The following is a 6,000-nucleotide window of genomic DNA, read 5'->3' on the forward strand; positions in this document are numbered from 1 at the left end:
AGCAGGAAATAAATAAATAAATGTAGTGAAGTACAATATTTAAGTATAAAGTAGGATGAAATTTAGATGCTCAAGCACATTTTAGGTTTCTGATGTATATTAGTTGCATTTGAACATAATTTATATCCAACAGAGAGAGTGTTGAAAGAGGAAAACATCATTCTTCAAACTGCTTTGTTTTTCCCTCGCATCCTCTCCTCTCTCACCCTTCATGTGGCCTCAGAGGAAGGATTCACTCATCATGGCCTCAATTCTGTTTGATATCACAACCGCATTCTGTTCCCCGGGATTGTGTGGCCCACAAAATCAAATGTCTTTTTCATCATGCACACTGGAACGTTGGTTCTGCATCACTGACTCTCCTCGGAGAGAGGGTTGAGGAAAAGATGAAGAAGGGGGCGATGGATGGACTCCTAGAGATACCAAGGTATGCAGTGCTAATTATATGCAACTAAAGAGAACAGAAGCCAAGACACCCAGGCTGTTCAAGCAAAATGAACTTCTAGTTTTTTTAAGAAGGACAGAGCCGGTTCAATAATTATTCTCTTAAAACTCACCTTTGTTGTGACTCAGCTGAAATCCTAACCCTTTGAATCGGGTCTATTACTTCACTCTTCCCTCTAGTCCAGGGCCAAATGTGGGGTTAATAATTCATGATGTTTTCAAGTTTAAACTCTTACATGGTTAAATAATAAACGGGTGACCCAATTTTATAAAGGACCCTGAGACAAAATATTCTAGTCTTTTTGGGGCTTTTTAAAATAGTTTTATTCACCTCTCCCTGCTCTTGAACCCTGCAGCCGACCCACCTACAATATGCACACCCCACTTCATGAATCATCCATCTTTTACTTTCTCTTCCTCTCCTCTTCACATTCATCCTCTTTTTCTTTTTCTCCACCCCCCTTCAATTTCCTCCTACAGTCCTCTTTCCTGTTTCTCCCTCACTATCTCCTCTCTTCTTCATCTCGGTGACAGACCATTGTGCTCGGTAACACAGTCGCCTGGAGTCAAAACAACACACACAAGATGTCTCAGCTGCAGTCTGATGAATCCTGATAGTCACAGCTGAAATTCTGCGGGGAAGCCTGCTGCTAACTCTCAGCACATCTCTTCCTCCATACTCCACACCCACGAGTCAAGTGCTGGGTCTATTACATCCAAGTATTTTCATGCAAATGATGATGGACCAAATTAGAACCTCTCAGTGGAAACTGCAAAGTTTGATAAAAATGTATTTCATATTCCCAAGAAGTATTTTTAACATGCTTACTTCTGAAGCAGACATCTTTGTCTGCAAATGGTGATGAATACACATTAGTGGAATAGAAAGTAATGCATGCTGTTTGTCAGGGGAGCTGCTGTAAATAAGCCTTAAACCCATAAATATGCTGATAATGCCGGAAAAAATTACATTTTTGTTAAAGTTTGTATGTGACTCACCAGTTGGGGGAAAAACATTGTTTGGAGGCTTTGTATGGTCTCTTTCCATCTTGATGTTTCCCACAGAGCCTTTAACACCAGCTTTAACAAATATGGAGAACAAGGTAGAACACAGTGAAAAACTGCATTTTATGATTAGACGTTGATACAATAGAAAAACAGTCAAGATCAGCGACAATACGGGTTTTAGAAATACAGGACACCAACTACAAATATAGTATATTTGGATTATTTTCCCAAATTCTACTCATTAACACAAATTTCATTTTCTGTTAATATCACAACACTCTGATGGGAAAATATATACAATGTCTGTTATGTGTAGTGTCTTTGTTATCCTATGGCAACAGTCAATGCTAAATGCAGATTGACTGAAAGGTGTGGATTCATTTTTGGTAGCCAGAAAAGATAGCCTATGACGCACTGTATGTGTTTATTTGTTTATGGTTCTGTTCCAGTCTCAAACGTTAACAGTTATGTGTGTAAAACACACAAATCTTATTTCAAACGTGTTAAATATTTGCTTGAGTTGACACAACTTAAAAGGAGAACTTTTCAAAATAGCTCCAAGAGAAGCTAATAGGCTGGGGAACCACACATAAATAAAACATGAATACATGTGGAGAAGTCTCAGGAGGGGAAAAGAGTCAGTGACAGAAAGTTAACCAGCTTAATCACATGGAAATATATTGAGTCTTAAAATAGTGGAATCTGCCTATAAACTAAAAACTGCAAAGCACCCCACAAAACAACAATTCTAAACCGATTCTAAACCCAATCAGCAAATAACAAAATATATAAAACATTTTATGAACGCATGGCACTCTAACTGAGTGTGTGATTGTTAAAGAATGGCTTCATTGCACTGTATACCTTCATTACACTCAGAGGAAGGCACACAGGCACTCTAACCGTCTGCAGGCGACCTGGGTTTGAGATAGGTATTGCTAACACAACCTTTCTGTTGCATCAGGTCAGAAGGTAAGAAATAGTTTGCAATAATGAACTTCAGATTCTGTCTTTCCTAAAATTACACTTTTTTACTAAACCCTGCTGTAGCTTTTTGCGAGGAGTGTAAGGTGAAAAGTGTATGGGAGGGAAGCATCTCTGCCCTTTATTTTAGTCCTATATGAGGAGGCAGAGGAGGTGGAAGAGGAGAGTGATGAGATGAGATGAGACATCCAGCACAGACCCTGAGGAGGAACGGCAGCACTGGGGAAGCCTGATGAGAAGTGGAGGGAAGAGTGTGCGAATGAGTGTGTGTCACTGTATAAAACCTCTCACCCTGCTGTAAATTGCATGCACACTAATTAAATTAATGAGACCAAATAAAGCTTTTAGCATTTTAGGGTGCACACATCATTTACTACATACACTTATGCATGTGTGCAGAATGTAGGACATCTGTTTATGCATGCATGCATAATGTGTGTGCGTGTGTGTGTGTGTGTGTGTGTGTGTGTGTAGGTGTGTGTGTGTGTGTGTGTGCGTGTGTGTGTGTGTGTGTGTGACCCCCTCAGTTTACCTCAACTTCTCTCAGCTCTGTGATTAGCTACCCCAGATATATCCCAAATTAAAGATGTGGGTTTCAACTTTAACCCCCATGGAGAAGCGCTGCACGGCACTGCGCAGCCCAGAGCGGGTGCAGCTGTTGCGGCCTGGCGATTAGAGGGCACTTTGAATTGATCCAAAACAAACATTGTGCGGTGATGCTGAGACTTAAGCAAAAGAAGGATATAGCTGGTGAAGACCCCCAAAATACCCATGTACAGTCTAAAACTGCACTCTTGCAACTCAAACACCTGTTTAACATGTTAATAGTTGCAAAAGCTTGTCATATAATTTAAAACGTATTTGCTTGTGAGTTACTGCAAATAATATATTAAACGTCATACAATTGAAATGAGGTTTTTTTTTTCCTGATTGTTTGTTCCTTTGTTTGCAAAACGTACAAAAAGATATCAGTTGGATAAATCTATGGTGACTTTTTTAGGTTTTGTTTTGGATATGTGATTCATGCCATTTGATACGTTTTGCAGTTTCGGGGCATAACTATCATTCTGCATTTATGTCCTTATATTTTTGGATTTCCAAGTTGGCTGGTCATGCATTTCTGAGTCATTCTGAGTCAAAGTCAAACCCTCAAAGAATAATCAGCAGCTTTGGAATTTATAAAGTTGCTTAGTGTTTGTGAAGGTTTGCGCTGTAATAATAACTTATTGTAATATAGTGGCAACTGTATTTTGTCAAACTGTCCAGAGGAGCTCCATCATTACAGGAGATTCCAGTGCAGGCTGTTTTGAGCAGAGCTGTGGTTTACTAACCGCAGACTTCCACTGTCAAACTCTTTTTTTCTGGAGTAAAATACTGGACTTAATATAAACGGCTCTGGCTGAGATAAGCATTATAAAGTCACACTCTTCTTGTAAATCCAGAACAGCTCTGATTTATAGTATCCGGATTTGGGCATTTGGTGGGCATAAATCCTGGAAAAGTTTAATATTCTAAATGTACAAGTTGGCTGGTGAAGCTAACTGTCAGCTATTTATGAACTATTCTATCAGAAAGTCAATCTCAGTTAACTCTATGAAGAACACTGTCCTCAGACCCTTGATTCAGATTAGGAAAAACATAAAAGCACAAGGAAACTTTGCCCTTTTACCAAGTTGCAGCAGCATATAACCATGACGCTTTGAATGTTTGATTGACTCAATTACCCAGAAATCATGTAACATGGCATCAGTAAAGAGCACAATCCTTCAGGCAATACTTGCAGCTAGAATATTACGCTACTTAGTTTCAACACATCACTGCCTATAAACAGCGAGGAGTCAATGCTCATAACTTTATAATCACAACCACGAACACACACAGTCTTACTGCAGACGAGTCTGCCATGTCTTCAATTAACATCCCTATTGCAGCCCCGAAGATCAGATTTAGTCATATGTGCATGTATCTATTTTATATACGTATGCAGAGATCATTAAAATGTCCACCATGTGGAGCTTTCTCTATTCTGCTCTTCGTCAATCCCTTCACCCCGAAAGTTCAGCACTGCAGTGGCCATCAAACATTTATCAGCTGACTTTTACTATTTTTCTCAGAGCATAAATATGTAAGGAGACTCGGTCAATGCTTGAGAGATATGAAGGCACACCAGGGCACGGCTACACTGCTGGCTAAAAGCCGCTGCTGTGTAGCCTTACATCACATCATCTCCTGGTGCAGAAAGACACACTACTGGAACACTAACCCATTAGGCTACAATCTCTGCTGGCTTTTTTTTCTGTGTCACAGCTTCCTTTTCTGTGTCATCACAGCTGGAATGCATGCGACGGTCCCCAGATGGCTGAATCTCAGATCAAGAATCTGGATCAAGAAATGTGGGCATTTCTGTCGCTGCAGAAGGTATCCAGCACTCTGCCACAGTGACAGGATACTCCAAAGCGCCCTTGGTGAAGTAGCAATGACCCACTGAACACGAGACGTATTTTTCTTTCACGTCAGTGCTGCGGCTCCCATATAGCTGAGAATGTTCTTGAAAAGGTTTTGTGCAATGCATTCTGACAAGACATACTTTAGTTTACGATAAAGACATCACAACAAATATATCACTTCTAAACTTAATGTAGCCTCATTTTAACCTAAATGCCTAAAACCATTAAGATCTCTTGCACAGTGGTGGAGTACGCATTTAGCCATACGAGTCTGCAGCATGCTAGCAGCATGCTAGAAGCAGGGCTTTCAAGTGTCATGCATTGAGCGTGACTGTCACGCATTTCGGTCTTAAGTCACGCCCTCCCGCCACACATCGTATTTCTCACGCTGAAAAAAAACTCTAGGCTATTTAATGTGCCGCAGCGCACAAACATGACCTGGTCGCGCTGCCCTCACCATGGAGGAATCAAGCACGTCTCCCCCGAATCCCCTGGAGCTCTGCCGCGAGGTGCTCATCAGCCAATCAAAAAAAAGAAATGGGCTACACGAATAGCCAATCAGAAAAACGTATCTGTTGTATCTGGGTGAAATGTAATGCAGCAACCAATGAAAATAAAGCTAATAATAATATGGGGGGGAGGGGGGCTGGTCTGTGGGCATACGGCATGGGCGGAGGCGCGGCCGGGAGGGGGGGGGGGGGGGGGGGGGGGGGGGAGGATATGTCACTCTTACCTGTCTTAAAAACTTGAGAGCCCTGTAGAAGCATGCTAGCAGCCCAGCGAGGCAGTGTAGATTAGAGGTTTTTTTAGATAAATGCTAGTATGGTAAAATAATTCCGATAATATATGCTGATGTTTCGCAGGTTTAATGGAGAGCATGTTTATTATCCTAGTTTAGCATGTTAGTTTGCTAACCGTTGCTAAACACTAAGTACAGCTGAGGCTGATAAGAATGGCATTAGTTACGCAGTATATGGTCATAAAGTATTGGACAAATTAAAGATTTCCCCTGAAAAGGGCTGGTTTACCAAAGTTATTTGAGGGAAACATGAATCTCATCGTGGCACTGGTGAAAGAGTCAGGGGATCATTGTATGTGAATAATGAACCTCTGTACT

Source organism: Taurulus bubalis, assembly GCF_910589615.1.
Source record: "Taurulus bubalis genome assembly, chromosome: 5".
NCBI lineage: Eukaryota > Metazoa > Chordata > Actinopteri > Perciformes > Cottidae > Taurulus > Taurulus bubalis.